The 18746-nt window shown below is 39.7% G+C and overlaps 1 protein-coding gene across 2 annotated transcripts in view; it reads left to right on the plus strand.

Annotated features, from left to right (window-relative positions):
* Positions 1 to 18746, plus strand: part of trim66 (tripartite motif containing 66) — a 253498-nt gene that overhangs the window by 4020 nt on the left and 230732 nt on the right. The window lies entirely within an intron of this gene.

The following is an 18746-nucleotide window of genomic DNA, read 5'->3' on the forward strand; positions in this document are numbered from 1 at the left end:
TAAAAAATTATATCTCTTTCTGTCTGACTTCGCATTCAATGTGTGTCACTGGTAAGAAATTGCTATATTTGTGTAGTTGATACTAACTAAATGTGCTACAGATAGTTGAGTTTTCTCCAAAATACCCTTTTAATGATGTAATAGGTGTACTACCAAACCCCTCTGGCTTTTAAAATTAACTATTATAAGTATGAAGCCTCGCTCTTCAGGTTTCAATTTTTGGAGATTCTAAAATGTAAAATCAACATTTTTATTTCCTTTCCACCCCCCCCCCCCCCCCCCCACCTTTCTTTAACCCCATCTTTCTTTTCCTGTCTTTATTTATTTTGTTTAACCTGATTTGGCATTGAATTCACCCACTTTCTAATTTATACTTCTTTCCCAGTCCTTGCAATCTTTCAATCTTGTTAAGGAGATACACAATTTCTTGTCCTATTCAGTCAGGCTCTGGATGCCCTATTTGTATCACTATGCTGTCATCATTGTTGCTATTTTAAATTCAAATCAGGAAGCACTTTTTTCATAGAAAAAGGTCATGGAAATCTGTTTTCCTAAAAGGCTGTGGATACTGGGTCAACTGAAATTCTCAAAATTGATGAAATTCTCAAAATTGAAGTTCATAGATTTGTGAAATGTATCACTGGAAATGTTTCAAAACCAGGGAGTTCAGATGCATATGAACCATCATCTAACTGGTGGAACAGTCTTGAGGGTCCAAGTGGCCTACTCTTCTTATCTCCTACAAAAAGAAATAAAACTGCTTGCAACGCAAAATATAATTGTGATTAAACTGGTGAGTCTAACTAATGGCAGTTGGTATTTATTACCCCAATACTTGAATCTGCCCCCTCCTTTCTACTAATTTTTGTTTCCTTTTCGTAGGAATATAATAGGGGTAGGCTACTTAAGCATTGAGACTGTCCCACCATTTGGTTCGATAATGGCTGATATGTACTTGAATTCCATTTACCTGATTTTTATCTTTCCATTGCTGCATTTAACTAAGATGAATCTTGGTTTTGAAATTTCAATTGACCTAGCGCCCACTTCCCTCTGAGGTAAGAGAATTCCAGATTTCCACTCTACTTTGAAATCAGGAAGTAATTTTTCCACACAATGTTAACTGGCCTAGCTTGAATTTTAAGATTATTTCTGGTTTCAGTCATAAAAGGAAATAGTATCTTTTTGTATTTACCCAATAAAATTCCTTTTATCATCTTGAACAGCTCAATTAGATCACTCCTCAACTATCTAAACTTAAGAGAATGCCAACACAATTTATCCAACCTACCCTTATCATTTTAAACCTTTTAAGCTCTAGAAATATTCTAGTAAACCTGTGCAATACTCCCTATATTTCCTGAGATTCAGGACCCAAACCTGAATGCAGTGCCACACATGAGGCCTGGGCCTGACCCTGACCCAGACTCAACTCGAGTATCGTTGCCTCACTTTTTTTTTTGTTATTCCAACCCCCTTAAGATAAAAGCTGACATTTCATTAGTCATTTTGATTATCTGCTGTACCTTCAGGAAAGGAGAGGAAGAAAACATTGGAAGAATTGATGTTGCAGTCACAATATTGCTTTAATATCAGGACCAGGAGTTGCCTTTACCCACTCAGCCATTGGAGGAAACATAGAAAAGAAGCTTAAAAGAAAGCTCAAGGCTCCTTGCTGGTATGTGGTTCCATGTGATAAGCTAACCTTTGGTAAATTCCCCTAATTGAGTATTCTTCATATACAAGTGTCAGCAAACTATTGGACTCTAGGGAACTTCATGGCCAAGCTAAATCTTGTTCTTGGCCAAAGTTCACACCACCTGCATTTCCAGCAGGGGTCTGAAGCAAGGGGCCCTAGTTGAACATCTCTTCCATGGCTCAGGCTAAGTTAGTATTGAATCTTGGACTTCCTAGCCTATAATGCTATGACCAGGTGAGAAGGGGTGAACTGGCTCCCCTCAGTTGGTCACAACAATGGTCTAAGTTTCTTTTTCACCAAGGATATGCCTTTTCCAAATCAGAATGTATTTAACTATTTAAACTGCGAGCAATAAAAAGCCAATCAAACAAAAGGTTTTCTTAAGCCAAAAAGAAGCAAATTTATTAACTATTAAACCCCTCAGAAATAAAGGGCATTAAAGTCCAATTTTTATAAAATAAAATAATTTATGGTTAAATTTTCTTTGTCCTGGAGGGACAAACGCTGCGACCAATTTAGGTTAGTTGGTTTCTTGGATGCAGTCAAATGTAGAAGGAGCATAGCCTCATGACAATATACACCAAATATGTACTGCCTAAGTAGCTGTGCCAATGGGCAGTTTTTGAATTTACTTTTAAATAAACTATTCATTTTGTGTAGTTTTTTTACAATCTGTTCTGCTGAAAGGATTACCCAATTAAATTCTTGGATCCTTTGTGTCTTATATTCTCCCTCTCCCACTCCCACCTGTTATCTTTTGCACTAATGGTATTCTTGAACCATGTAACTCCACAGCCAAGATAGCAGTGGCTTACCTGTTTAAAGATCTTTAGAGTGTTTGTGTTGAGCTGGCTGTTAGGAATGCAACATCGACCAGTAATTACTTATTTTTCCTCTACTTTTCTCTCCTTCCTTGTGGAGAGGTTCCTGAGCTGCACTCTATTTCTGCACAGTGCTTAATCCATGGAGTAGAAAATCAACCTGTACTGTACCAATCTTCAGCTCTATATTGCAGAGAGAGGGTGGGGAGGAAAACTTTTTTTTCATGGTTGAAATAGTTCGATTTCTTTTACTTGATAATGTGACGATAGCTGTGACACTTGTGCTGTAACCTATAGCGGAGTGAATATTTGGAACAATAAATTAATCTTAGAAAATGTAACACTCCTGCCTTCCCAAACTGTGTCTTTGAAATAACATTACTCTTTTAATAAATAGTGAAAAGTATTGTGATATTTTACTGAAAGCCTTGCTTGAGCTGAAAGTAACCGTCCTGTATGAAAATCTTGTAAGACAAAGTGACATGCAGTGGTGGCCATGCAGTGCACGTGGAAGAAAGCGAGCAGCTCACAATGGTAGCACATTAAAAAAAAATGCTAAACGGGAAAGCCTTTTTAGAATGTTTCTTTAAAACTATTCAAAGTGTGTTTGTTTTTTTTAACATATTGGTTAGGAGTCTGCATTATAGTGAATAGCTCTAGAAATGCAATGGAAGTTTAAATTTTGTGTAAATCCATCCAGGTAATTAATTACTTCTTTGTAGCCATTTGTAACTTTTTTGTTTGTTGAAATAATCCTATTTAATCACATTGAAAGTGATTTCCCCCCCGCCGCTCCATTCAAATGTTTTGAAATCTTTCTTGTCCAGAAAATGTGAAAAAATTGAGTTGATTGGTGACAGATGAACAGATTTAAAAACACAATATGTGGGTCTTAAATTTGTTCTAAAATGGGTTTTATAAATATGATTATACCTTCATAAGTAAATTTGGTGTTTATAGAATGATCCATAGATTTGTAATTCTTTCTCAATTAAGGAAGACTTGAGGTGCATATAACAAGCAATATTTTAAATAATTGCCTCTTCTTGTATTGCTCAAGGTGAATGATATCAGTGCTAGAAAATGGAATTGTTTTAAACCTTCAGTATTCAATAACCAAATGCTCTCACCTCAAGAATAGCACAGCTAGATAGAGTGTATAGCATCCTTTTTTATGCACCAGCAATGTATTTTAACCCAACCCAACAACGCAACCTGTATTTTTATGGATTTATTTTCCACGTTAAAAATTCCTGAAGACAATTTAATTAAGGTTGCTAAGGTTTTAAATTGGTTTGTTTCTTTTATGGTACTGCCCTCACCTATTTGCCAGCATAAAAAACTAGAAAAAGGTGACAATGCTGATCATTCAAATACCTTGTATACTTCTGGATAATCTTTAAGACAAGATAAAGCAGCAAAAGGAAACTTATGATGGTCACACACAAATTATTGTAGAAAGCCTAGAGGAGTATAGAAAGTACAGGACTGATGTAAAAAAGGTAATTAAGAAAGCAAAGAGGATATGGAAAAAATATTGGCAGGTAAAATCAAAGAACCCAAAGATATTTTACCAGTACATTAAGAGCAAGAGAATAACTAAGGAAAGGGTAGGGCAATCAGAGATGTAAATGGTAACTTGTGCTCTGCTAAAGATGTGGGCAGGGTTCTCAATGAGTACATTGTCTCTGTCCTCACTAAGGAGAGGGATGAAGCAGATCTTCTAGTTAAAGAGGAGGAGTGTGAAATATTAGATACAGTAAGCATAGTGAGAGTGGATGTAATGGCGGGGCTGACATCCTTGAAGGTAGATAAGTCACCAGGGCCAGATGGATTGTATCCCAGGCTGTTGAAGGAAATCTGAGGATCATTTTCCAATCCTCACTAGATACAGAAAAGTTACCAGAGAATTGGAGGTCTGCGAACATTGTACCATTATTTAAAAACGGTGTGAGGGATAGACCAAATAATTATAGGCCAGTAAACCTGACTTCTATGGTTGGCAAATTATTAGAATCAATTTTGAGACAGAATAAACTGTCACTTAGGATAATCAGGGATAGGCAGTATAGTTTTGTTAGGGGAAGGTCATGTCTTACTAATTTGTTCAGTTTTTTTGAGGAAGTAACAAGGAGGATTAAGGGTAGTGCAGTGGAGTTGTCTACATGGATTTCAGTTAGGCATTTGACAAGGTCCCACATGGCAGACTGGTCGGAAAAGTAAAAACCCACGGGGTACATGTAGTGAGTCGGATTTAAAATTGGCTTCGTGACAGGAAACAAAGGGTAATGATTGATGGATGTTTTTGCAAATGGAAAACAGTTTCCAGTGGTGTTCCACAGGGCTAAGTGTTGGGTCCCTTACTGTTTGTGTATATTAATGATTTGGACAAACGTGGGTGGCATGATTGGGAAATTTGCAGATGATACAAATTGGCTGTGTAGTTGATAGTGCAAAGGATAACTGTTGTCTCCAGAATGATATCAATGGTTTAGTTGAATGGGTGGAAAAGTGGCAGATGGAATTCAATCCAGAGAAGTGTGAGGTAATACATTTGGGGAGGGCAAATAAAGCTAGGGAATACACAATAAGTGGGAGGATATTGGGAGGGGTGGATGTGGTAAATAAAGCATATGGGGTGCTTTCCTTTATTGGACGAGGTATAAAATACAAAGGAGGGATGTAATGATCGAACTCTACAAAACTCTGGTTAGGCCACAGCTGGAATTTTGTGTACAGTTCTGGTCGCCACATTACAGGAAGGACATAATTGCTCTGGAGAGAATACAGAAACTTACAAGAATATTGCCAGATCTTGAAAATTTCAGCTATGAGGTAAGATTGGATAGGCTGGTGTTATTTTCCTTGGAACTGAGGAGGCTGAGGGGTGACTTGATTGAGGGACCTAGATAGAGTAGACAGGGGCGTCCTGTTTCCCTTGGCAGAAAGGTCAATTACGGGGGGAGGGCAGAGATTTAAGGTGATTTGTGGAAGGATTAGAGGGGATATGAGGAAAAACAACTTCACCCAGAGGATGATGAGTGTTTGGAATTCACTGTCTGGTTTAATGGTGGAGGCAGAAACCCTCAACTCATTTAAAAGGCTCCTGGATCTGCACCTAATGCTGTAACCTGCAAAGCTAAGGTCTAAGTGCTGGAAGGTGGGATTAAAATGGGCAGCTAGTTTATTTATTTATTTTCTTTGGCTGGCGCAGACATAATGGGCTGAATGGCCTCTTTCTGTGCTGTAACTTTATTCTATAGTTCTATAGGCAAATGTCAAAAGCCATTGCTTTAGTGATTGTCAAGGAAATCTGTAATTGATTTTTAAGAATATTTGAAAAGGACATTTAAGAGTTTGCATCAGTTATAATTTTCTTGCATAATAGCTGCTGGATCATGTGACCTGGCAACCCTTAACCAGGAAGCAGTACCAACGGAAGGCAGTTTGATGCCATGTGACTGGCAGACCTAAAGAATAGCTGCTGGTAGAAGCAATCAGCACACATGCAAAGAAGTGCTGCAGCAAGACATGGTTATCAAACTCCTGGTGTGTTCAGGAGCAAGTGACCTGTCAACAAAAAGTTCAGTTTTCAGTTTGGCAGTAAGAAGAAAAATAGAGCTCCAGAAGCTCTTGGGGAAGTAATGTATATGACCAAGCTAAAAGGAACTGAATCCTAAAAGTGGTGTGAATACCTTGGGCATGCTAAGCTGAGAATTTGTATCTGGAGCAGATCGTTGTTGGTTGGGGTTGGTTATAAAGGAACTCTGGAAAGCTGTGCTATCAGAGAGGGTCTGTAGACATGAGCCTTGTCAGTGTTGATCTTAACCAGGGACCTCAGATGGAATACAGCTGCCAGTGAATGCAGCTTGAAAGCCAATCAATTGAGTGGGCAAGTGATAGATCCGACATACCAGAGGCTGAGTTGGAAAGACTCCAATTGCATATTGTCATATTTGAAAGAAGTGATGCAGGTGCTTGTGGCTGTGCAAGACATCTTTTATTGATTTGACTAAAGTGAAATTTATTATTTAAAGTATCATTTGCTTGTTATTCATGTGTAATTTCCATTGGTTCTGATTCGTGTTAAAGTAAAAGCTACAAAAAGTGGAATTTTTTTGTTTTTTTTCCATTTGGGGTTCATTTAGTAAATTTGCTAATTTTGTTTTGCAATTTTCCCATGGGAACCATAATGTTTTTTTTTGGTTACCATCTTTCCTCCCCAAAACTTCCTCAAAATCAATGAAGACGAAGTTCTGTCCAATTGAATTTTTCTCCTTGAGTTGCGTTGTTCCTGAAAACTTTTTTTTTGTTACTCCCCTGCATTACTACCAGAATAAAATAACAACTTGAAAAATATTTTCCTCCATTGCAATCTGTCATCTCAAATCAAATCAGAGCTCCTTTTATTCATTGCCTTGTAGTCAGTGAAGTTCAAATACACGATTACAGAGAATTTGAAATCCTTGAATTTGCCATGCAATGCACTCGTGTCAAATGGTGAGTCTACCTGGATGAACTTTTCTCTTAAACTCAACAAATTAATTTTGCAGAAGGACTTTAAACAGATCCTCCTTTTAAGAACAGTGTAGTATGTAGTTGCTTTCCAAAGAATGCTCTCCTGTCAAATAAAATGTATCCACCTGGTCATTTTTTAACTTTAACTCGACATTATTACTGTGATCTGCATTTTGTTGGATACATCGCATTCATTTTTTTCTGGCATTTGAAATAATAGCTTTTGCAAACCTACTTGAATTTTTTCAGGAGGCTGCACATGGATTTACGGAAAATAATTTGGATTGAAATTAGTAAAGGAGGGCAAGGTAGTTTGAAAGAGTATGAAACAAATCTTTGTAGGCACTTGATTGGTAAAATAGAAACTTTAACCTTTTGATATGGGTTGAAGCTTCTTCCTTCTACAAAATGTTGCATTTTAATCCTTGAGACTCTTGATGGTTCAGTTGAGATAAAATTCGACCATCCAATGTCAACATATTTAAAAGTAACAGAACTCCTTCAAAAATGATTTCCTGAATTGAATTTTGTAAGGCCTGCACAAAATTATGAATGGAAGACCTGGCAGAACATTTCTTTTGAGTGCAATATTTTGTGTAAATGATATGGGCATATAAAGGAATACATTTTTTTTTTATCTTCACTATGGTCAATACTTTTCCAATACAATATACACAGCAGCATTGTCTACACTGAGCATTACAGTTTTATAAAGTCAAGCCCACGTTTTTGTGGAGCATTCTACATGCATTATATCAAAACGATTTTTTTTTTAAAGCATTCTCAGGATGTGAACTTAACTGACTAGGCTGACATTCATTGTACATCATTAGTTGTTCTTGAGAAGGCGGTGGCAGGGCCACCTTGACCTGTTGCAGTCAGTGTGGTAAGGCTGTACCCACCACAAAGTTAGGGAGGTCTACTTTAGCCCAGCAACAGATTGTGCAGAAAAATCAATGTCCAAGACAGGACAGTAGGTGACTTGAAAGTGATGGTGTCCCCATGCTCCTGCTGCCCTTATCCTTCTAGATGGTTGAAGTTGAGGAATTTGGAGACGATGGCAAAGATGTTGTGGCAAGTTTGTGCTTTGCATCTGCTAGGTAGTATGCACTGTAGCCACAGTGTGGTGGAGAGACTGTGTATCTGCCAGTGGATGAATTGTCAATTGAGCAGAGTGCTATTTGGATAGTGCTGAGCTCCTTGATTGTTGCAACTGCACCCACCCAGACAAGTGCAGGTTATTCCATCACAATCCTTATCTGCCTTATAGGCAATGGAGAGATTTTGAGGAGTCAGGTGAGCCATTGTCTACAGACTGGCTAAACCAACCTCTGACATGCTGTATCAGCCAGGTCACTTATTGGCTGGTCCACTCAAGTTCTGGTCAGTGATGACCCAAGGAAGTTGATGATGAAAGACTTGTCAATGGCAACGCCATTGAATAATGTGGGGAGATGGTTAGGTGCTCTCTGAGACTGCCATTACACAACTCCTTTTGTGGCGCAAATGTTACTTGTCGCTTATCAGCCCTGGTCCTATATGCTTCTTTGTTACCTGAAGAATTACAAACTGCGCAAGTGATGACAAATATCATCACTCCTGACTTTATGATGGAGGAAAGCTCACTGAAGATAGTTGAACCTAGGATGCTGTCATAAGGAACTCCTGCAGTGATGTTTCTGACTGAGATGGTTGGCCACCAACAGCCACACCATTATCTTTTGTATCAGGTATGAATGAATCCAGCCACTGGACCGTCTTCTCCTGATCCTCATTAACTTCAATTTTACTAGTGCTTCTCTGTATCACATTTGGTTCAATGTTGTCTTGATGTCAACTGCAGGCATTTTCTCCTCACCTTTTGGAATTCAGGCGATGTGTCCATATTTTGGGCCAAGTGTGTAATGAGGTCAGGGGCCAAGTGGTCATGGAGGAACTCATTCAGTGTCTTTGTGCAATTGCCACATCATTCCTGTTACTTTGTTAATGATTGAAAGTGGACTGATGGGGCATATTGGAAAGCCCAATCGTAGTTGGGAATTTTTTTTATTCATTCACGGGATGTGGGCTTCACTGGCTGGGCCAGCATTTATTGCCCATCCTAGTTACCCTTGAAGGTAGTGGTGAGCTGCTTTCTTGAACTGTTGCGGTCCATGTGGTGTAGGTAGTGGATAGGTAATTTTTCCACTTTGACTGATTCAAGCACACCCAGAAATCCTGTGGTGGCTTTCCTTATTTAGATGTCACGTTTGGCAGTCATTAATTTTATGCATTGAGAAATTACAGATGAAGCTTTTATTTTGGAGCATTGATGATGCTAGATGATTTGGCTGTTTTTCATCCTTTTACAGAATAAAAATGCAAACACCCTTGCTGAATGTAGATGGAAAAATCTTCAGTATGTAAGATCTCATATGTGACCAACAAAGATCTCATAAGGAAATGTAGGAAGCATATCTTGAGTTACTATGCTAAAATTGTGGCCATTCTCATGCCTGAAGGAAAATGTTAACGTTTTGGGCAGGAATCGTCATCCACAGCCTTCAAGAAGACCTTGCCTAGAGTGTTATTTTCTTCTATATGCTGCCTCTGTTTCTTGTATTGATTTGTTTTTATTTCACATTATGTGATGTTCCTTCTCTTTCTAGCTCTTGTTTAACGAAATACTATGTAGACATTTGTAACAGAAGAGAATTGATTTCCAAAAAGTCCTCAACCTTTGACTGCATATAGCTAGGAACTGCTCCATGAAAAGTAGTGAATGGAAAATAAAATTGGGTTAAGGATCTCCACCTTCTGAATTATTCATGCCCAGTATGAATCTTACTTTTTGCTCATGAGTAGATTCCATTGGTTTTTGATACCAGACAGTAAATGCCATATCTGCATTTAATTTGCACAGTTTTAATTTCCACAGTTTTATGCACATTCGTGCAATTGAAAGCTACATACAAAATAAGATGACCTCATTTGTTCACAAATGATTCAGTATATTTTAACCTTTCACCCCCTTGCCAATCGGATCAACCATGATCTTATTGAATGAATAGTGGAGCAAGCTTAAAGGGCGGTCACCTATTCCTGCTCCTAATTTGTAACTTTTTAAAATTAGAGGTTTTGTAATAATTATGGATTCCTACATGTTTATTAAGTAATATAAATTCCACACCAAGAATGTGCAGGCTTCCTGATATCAAGAAACCTTGTTGATTTTTTTAAAAATTAGTTCATGGGATGTGGGCTTTGCTGGCTGAGACAGCATTTATTGCCCATCCCTTGTTGCCCTTGAGAAGGTGGTGGTGAGCTGCCTCCTTGAAGAGCTGCAGTCCATATGGTGTAGGTACACCCACAATGCTGTTAGGAAGGGAGTTCCAGGATTTTGACCCAGCGACAGTGAAGAAATGGCGATTATATTCACAAGTCAGGATGGTGAATGGCTTGGAAGGGAACTTCCAGGTGGTGGTGGTGTTCCCATTTATCTGCTGCCCTTGTCCTTCCAGATGATAGTGATTGTGGGTTTGGAAGCCTTGGTGAATTCCTGCAGTGCATGTTGTAGAAGGTGTACACTGCTGCTACTGTTCTTTGGTGGTGGAGGGAGTGATTAGCAGCACATCCACAAACAATCAAGCGGGCAGCTTTATCCTGGATGGTGTCAAACTTCCTGAGTGTTGTGGGAGCTGCACTCATCCAGGCAAGTGGGGAGTATTCCATCACACTCCTGGCTTGTACCTTTGTAGATGGTGGACAGGCTTTGGGGAGTCAGGAGGTGAGTTATTCGTTGCAAGCTTTCTAGCCTCTGACCTACTCTTGTAGCCACAGTATCTATATGGCTAGTCCAGTTCAGTTTCTGATCAATGGTAACTGCCAAGATGTTTGGGGGAATTTAGTGATGGTAATGCCACTGAACCTCAAGGGGTGATGTTTAGATTCTTGTTTTTTTGTTGGAGATGGTAATTGCCTGGCACTTGTGTGACATGTCAGCCCAAACCTGGATATTGTCTAGGTCTTGCTACTTTTGGACATGGACTGCTTCTGTATCTGAGGAGTCGCGAATGGTGCTGAACATTGTGTAACCATCAGTGAACATCCCCACTTCTGACCTTATGATGGAAGGAAGGTCATTGAAGCAGCTGAAGATAATTGGGTCGCGGACACTACCCTGAGGAACTCCTGAAAATGTCCTGGAGCTGAGATGACTGACCTCCAACAACCACAAACATCTTTCTTTCTGTTAGGTATGATTCCAACCATTGGAGAGTTGTCCCCCTGATTCCCATTGACTCCAATTTTGCTTGGGCTCCTTGATGCCACTCTTGGTTAAATGCAGCCTTGATGTCAAGAGCAGTCACTCTTGCCTCACCTCAGGAGTTCAGCTCTTTTATCCATGTTTGAACCAAGGCCGTAATGAGGTCAGGAGTTGAGTGGCCCTGGTGGAACCCAAACTGGCCGTCCAGTGAGTGGGTTATTGCTAAGCAAATGCTGCTTGAGGGCACTGCTGATGACCCCTTCCAATACTTTACTGATGGTTGAGAGTAGACTGATGGGGTGGTAATTGGCTGGGTTGGATTTGTCCTGCTTTTTGTGTACAGGACATACCTGGGCAATTTTCCACATAGCCGGGTAGATGCCAGTGTTGTAGCTGTACTGGAACAGTTTGGGAAGGGGCGTGGCAAGTTCTAGAGCACAAGTCTTCAGTACTATTGCTGGAATATCATCAGGCTCCATAGCCTTGGCACTATCCAGTGCCTTCAGCTGTTTCTTGATATCCCGTAAAGTGAATCGAAGTGGCTGAAGACTCGCAAAATGGATCAACCACATGGCACTTCTGGCTGAAGATTGTTGTGAATGCTTCAGCCTTATCTTTTGCAATGACATGCTGGGCTCCTCCATCATTGAGGTTGGGGATATTTGTGGAGCCGCCTCTAGTGAGTTGTTTAATTGCCCTCCACGATTCACGACTGGATGTGGCAGGACTGCAGAGCTTAGATCTGATCCGTTGGTTGTGGGATTGTTTAGCCCTGTCTATCACTTGCTGATTTATGCTAAAAGCAAAATACTGCAGATGCTGGAAATCTGAAACACAAACAAAAATTGCTGGAAAAACTCAGCAGGTCTGACAGCATCTGTGGAGAGAGAGAGACAGAGTTAACATTTAGAGCCCGTATGACTCTTAATCAGAACTAAAGAGAAATAGAAATGTGGTGAAATATAAGCCGTTTAAGGGTGATGGGACAGGTGGGGCTGGATAGAGGGCCAGTGATAGGTGGAGCCAAAGGAGAGATTGCCAAAGATGTCATAAACAGAAGGTTAAGAGGGGTGTTGATGGTGGTGATATTGCTGTTTGGCACACAAGTAGCCCTGTGTTATAGCTTCACCAGGTTGATACCTCATTTTTCAGTATGCCTAGTGTTGCTCCTGGTATGCCCTCCTGCATTCTCCATTAAACCAGGGTTGATCACCTGGCTTGATGGTAAATGGTAGATTGGGGATATGCTGAGACATGAGGTTACAGATTGTGTTCAAGTACAATTCCTCTGCAGCTGATGCCGCCTCATGGATGCCTGGTCTTGAGTTGCTAGATCTGTTCGAAATCTATCCCATTTAGCACGGTGATAGTGCCACACGACACGATGGAGAGTACCCTCAGTGTGAAGATGGGACTTCATCTCCATCTCCACCAGGACTTAGATTGCAATAATGAAAAATGTCCACCAGGACTGTGCGGTGGCCACTCCTGCCGATACTGTCATGGACAGATGCATCTGCAGCAGACAGGTTGGTGAGGGTAAAGTCAATTACATTTTTCCCTCTTATAGGTTTCCCTACCACCTGTTGCAGACCCAGTCTAGAATATGTCCTTTAGGGCTCAGTCAGTAGTGGTGCTATTGAGCCACACTTGGTGATGGACATTGAAGTCCCCCACCTAGAGTACATTCTACGCTGTTGCCACCCTCAGTGCTTTCTCCAAGTGGTGTTCAACATGGAGGAGCGCTGATTCATCAGCTGAGGGAGGGCAGGACGCAGTAATCAGCAGCAGGTTTCCTTGCCCATGTTTGACCTGATGCCACGAGACTTCATGGGGTCCAGAGTCGATGTTGAGGACTCCCAAAGCAACTCCCTTCCCACTGTGCCACCACCTCTGCTGCACCTGTTGGTGGGACAGGACATACCCAGTGATGGTGTCTGGGATATTATCTGTAAGATTGTCATCCTCACGGAATCATGTCAGGCTGTTGTTTGACTAGTCTGTGAGACAGTTCTCCCAATTTTGGCACTAGCCCCCAGATGTTAGTAAGGAATACTTTGCAGTGTTGACCGGGCTGAGTTTGCCGTTGTAGTTTCCAGTGCCTAGGTCAATGCCAGGTGGTCCTCCAGTTTCATTCCTTATTTTTTTGAGACTTTGTCACGGTTTGATACAACTGAGTGGCTTGCTAGGCCATCTAAACACATTTAAGAGTAACATAGGCCAGACCAGGTAAGAATAGCAGATTTCCTTCCCTAAAGGACATTAGTGAACCAGATGGGTTTTTGTCAATCTACAATGGTTTCATGGTCTTCATTAGACATTTTGATTCCAAATTTTTATTCAATTCAAATTCCACCATCTGCCATGGCAGGATTCAAACCCAGCATTCCTCTTGATTACTAGTCCAGAGACAATACCATGATGCCATCGTTAGTCGCTACAAATCAAGTAATGAGAATATAAAACGTTCTGTCAACATTGGAAAATGTCTGTTAAAGACTCCTGAAAGAGAGTGGACATTGTTTGGAACATAGGAAATGGCTAATGCCATTTCATGCTTGGGTCTTGTGGACCATTAGGCTGGTGTCTTAGTCTCAGGGTTGAGATAAATCTTGAGTCCATTTCTACAGACAGTGCTTTGAATTAGTGTAGTTGGGAGGCTTTTTCTGTAGTATAGAGTGGTAGGGACCTTTGACAAGAGAGAGAGTGTGGATTGTAAGGTACAAAGATTTCTTATCAGTTTTGAGATAGCCAGTGCTGGTGCTGAGCATCTACAATATGATGTTGGCTTTCATTGGAAAGCTGTCACTGAAAATTCAAATTCCGAATAGCGAGGATCATTTACAGACCAGATACACAAGGATGGATTTTATGGAGTGCTGTGTTACCCACTAACAACTAAAATGTTTGATACTAGCTTGTCCAATTAAAGCTGCCATGCTCCGTGCATGGCATGAGCCTCCCCACCCCGCTGCCACAGGTAAAATAGCAGCAAGGGTGGGATGAGGCACTTGCAGCCATTTAATTGGCCACTTAAGGGCCTCAATAGAACTCAGGGCCTGGGGACAGGTAGGAAGGCCACGTATTGCATTTTACGAGCCCGCCCCCCAACACTCCCTTCAAAGATGCTGGCAAGGGAGTGTACAACCTAGCTCATAGTTTCATTACATGCACTGTACAAGTATATGGTTGCATCTACTAGTTGGCCACATCAAAATTAGGCCTTTTATCAATTCTGGTTTCTTCACTTCTGTTGTGCCACTGATGATTGAATATAAAATTTCTGCATGACTTTTGAAAAGCTGTTGATGAGTATTCAAAACTTCTTTACTAGTAAATCAATAAATTTGTCGTGAATAAATACAATTAGGTTATCTATTTGATCATATCTAGGATGCACTGCTTAAATGGAACAAACTTTTTTGGTCACTATTTAATTTAACCAGTATATTTGTGGCTCCCTGTTGCTGCTAAATGGGAAATGCATAACAGTCTAAGGAACATAGGAACAAGAATAGACCATTTATCCCCTTGAGCCTGTACCACTATGGAATGAGATCATGGCAGATCTGTGACCCAAATCCATATATCTACCTTTTGCCTCATATCCCTTTTAATACCTGAACAAAAATCTACCAATCTCGGGTTTAAAAGTAACAATTGACCTAACATCAACTACATTTGTGGAAAAGAGTTCCAAATTTCTACCACCCTTTCCATGTGGAAGTGTTTCCTAACATTGCCCTTCAAAGGCCTGGTTCTAATTTTTTGACTCTGCACCTTGGCCCTAGACTTCCCAACTAGCAGAAATAGTTTTCTTTCTATCTGCTCCATTGGTGGTTCTTCATATCCTGAAAACTCTGATCAAATCACCCCCTAACCTTTTAAATTCCAGGGACTACAACCCTAGCATGTAAACCTTCTCGTAACTTAACACTTGGAGTTCAGATACCGTTCTGGTACACTACACTGCATCCCCTCCAAGGTTAATGTATTCTACTTAAAGTATCATGTCCAGAACTAAACACAGTACTCCAGATGTGATCTATCTAGGGCTTTATATAGTTATAACATAATTTCCCTTTTGTATTTTGAACCTCTAAATATAAAACCCAGAATTATATTAGCCTTTTAAAAATTATTTTCTGTACCTGTCCGTGATATTTTAATCTCCCTGAGATTTGGACCGTCACAGTTTCTAGTTTTTCTACAATTGAGCATTTTCTAATCCATCCTTTTCAGATTAAAAATGGATGACTCACATTTTGTTATATTGAAATCCGTTTGCCATAGTTTTACTCATTCCCTTAACATTACTAAGAGATATTAATAGATTATGCTTCCATCTGCACTGTTTACAATGCTACCTATCTTTGTGTAATTGGCAAATTTTGAGATGTGATTTTCTATCCCATTATTTTAGTCATCATTAAATAAAGTGAATAGTTGTGGCCCCAATACAGACCCTTGCAGGACACCATTAGTCATGCTTTTTGATCAGTGTACCTTCTTATTATCCCTACTCTTTGTCTCCTGCTGCTCAGACAATTAGTCAATACTTTGCTTTTAATTCCAGGCTCTTGTGAGGGACTTAACCAACCACCTTTCTGGATGCCCAAATGGATAACATACATAGTTCCCTTATCCGTTCCTGATAAATAATTGCAATTGTTTTAAAGTAAATACCTACCCGTTACAAATCTATTTTGGCTCTTTGATCAGCTTGAAATCCTTCAAGGTGTTTGGTCAACCTTTCCATAATTATAAACTTGAGTAAGTTACCAACAACAAATTGGCTTAATTAGTCTATAATTCCCAAGGTTTGCCCTTTCACTTAAATAGTTGAATGACAGGCCGGGATTTTCTAGCTGTGTTGTGGAGGAACCTGCTGCAGGAGATTCTGTGGCCCAGCCAAACATCCATTGACTTTTGGTGGGACCGGACAATCCCAGCGGTGGATGGGGCCAGAAAATCCCACCCACAGACAATTTTTCAACCCAAGGCATGGTTCGTGAATCAAAGGAACTTTGGAAGACTACTGTTAGGGCATCTGCAGTGTTGTCACCCACTTCCTTTAGACTCCTGGGATGGAAACCAACTGGCCCTGGGGATTTGTTTCTTTTTAGTGCCATTCATTTCTTAATTACTATTATTTTGCCTCTGTTAATTTTGGTGAGTCCCAGTTCCTGATTCAGTACTAATATCCTTGGGATGTTTGGCATGTTGTCCTCTTCCTCTGCTGTAAATATTGATACAAAGCAGTTATTCAGTTATGACTGCCATTTCTGTATTTTCAAGTACGTTATCACCGTTATAGTCTTCAAGGGGCCCACATCGTTCCTATCCATCCTTTTTTTTTCTCTCTAATGTAATTGCAAATTTCTTTTTGGCTGATTCTGATATCCCTTGCAAGTTTCTTTTCATACTCCCTTTTTGTAACTCTTGCTATCTGCTTCATTACCTCTTTTTGTGTTTCTTTATCTCTCCCATCTGCTGGAATCTGCTAGTTTTTGAATTTTTGTATGCCTTTTATTTTTGTTTTATGTAGACCCTAGCCACTTTAGTCGTCCATGGCTGCTTTTTTTTTTGGCAGTTTTTTTGTTAACTTATAGTGATATAAACTGTTTCTGCATTACAAATTCTTTTTGAACATTGATGTTCTGTCATTTTTACCCATTAACAGATTTGTCCAGTTTACTGTGGACAAGTCTGTCTTATCACTTGAAGTCAGCCTTACCCAAGTCTAGAATCTTAGTAGCTATTTTGTGTTTCTTCCTTTCAAACATGCTGTTGAACTTGGTCATATTATTATCATTCATTGATAAATGTTCATACACTGTTAGGCTGCTAACTGAAGCTGGCTGATGAATAACTGCCCCTTTTTTGGTTCCAGGATGTAATTATTGCAGAAAACTATCTTGACACTCAAACTCACCACCTTCCTGACATGAGTTATTTTGCTTATCCTAATCTGTATGAAAGTTAAAATCCTTCAGTAAAACAATTTCCACTTTTGCTCCATGCTTGTCAAATCTGATTTTTTTTACATTCTACCACTTCGCTGCTCTGACAGCCTGTACACAACTCCAACTACAGTCTTAAATCTTTTTTTTTAATTGCACCCATAAAGTTTCCATGCCTGCTTACCTCTTGTTCTTTGCTCTCTCATCCATGAAGTGATTTCATCCCTCATCAGTAAGGCTTTTCTTCCCACCCTACCAATGCCTCTACTGTTCTTAGACCTATGTAATCTGATATTTTTTTAGATCCTAGTTCTGACTGACATGGTGGCCTCTCAGTCATGGCTATCATGTCATGCCTACCAAGTTTAAATTTATGCTTACAGTTCATTCAGTTAGTGCCTTTTTGTATAAAGAACATTTATTTGATCTGTACATCCTAGCCTGCTGTAATATTTTACTCCTACATTTCTTATTTCTCTCTCCTCGTTTAATTACTTTACAGGTGAAGGGAAAATGAAAAGATGATGTACCTAAAGCACAATTCCTGAGTATGACGCAGCTCTCTTCTCTCTCATCTGTTTTATAACTATTTATATATGCTACCCTTTCCACCTGAATCTTAACCAATATACTACTCTCCTAGATCATTGGCTACATGTGTGTACACATACTTAAATAAAAACGAATACCGTGAACACTGAACACCTGAAATAAAACAGTGCTGGAAAATCTCAGCTGGTCTGGCAGCATCTTTGAAGAGAAATAGTGCTAACATTTTGAATCAAATGACTCTTTGGAATCTCATTATTATGTTAAACACATTTAAATGCAGTTTGAAATGCGTATTGAAGTTTAGTGACAATTATCATTTTTTTTGGGTGCTTTAGGTTTGGGATCATTCTTTTATATTTAAAAACTACATTTTTTTCTTTCCCTCCCCCTCCAAATAATGCCATGTCAATGAAGTCGTTAAGGTTAAGAGAAACCGAGGGTGGTGGTGTCAATTGTCTTTGAGCACATGTAAATTAGGGATAGCTGGGACACTGGGTTGTGTGGGAGGAGAGCTGTGAGACTGAACTAGTCAATAAACTCTCTCAATAAATAAAAGCTGTGTCTTGGATTCAGCTTCACCAATTGGTTTGAATCTTATTAACAACCCCTCCACCAATACAGATTTCTAACTTTGTGTTAAGTGTGTCAGTAGTCTACTCTTGTGACTTTTTTATTCTTTTCTTAGTTTGAGTTGTTGGGACTCTTTCTTAAAACCCCATCTTTTTCTGTGTGAGCACCAATTAAGTTTGAGAATGTGTCCAAGGCTGCCTCCAAACTATTTGCAGTCCGCCACAGACAATATACAAAAGTGGTGTCAGGATCTTCTCCTGGTTTTCTCTTTCAGAGATCACCAGGGTTCATATTCAATGTGTTTTCCTAGCCGTGCTCCTGAGTTTGGAGCAATGTGTGTGTTTTTGTATGTACTTATTTCAAGTACAACTTGTATC

Source organism: Cetorhinus maximus, chromosome 9, assembly GCF_964194155.1.
Source record: "Cetorhinus maximus chromosome 9, sCetMax3.hap1.1, whole genome shotgun sequence".
Taxonomy (NCBI): domain Eukaryota; kingdom Metazoa; phylum Chordata; class Chondrichthyes; order Lamniformes; family Cetorhinidae; genus Cetorhinus; species Cetorhinus maximus.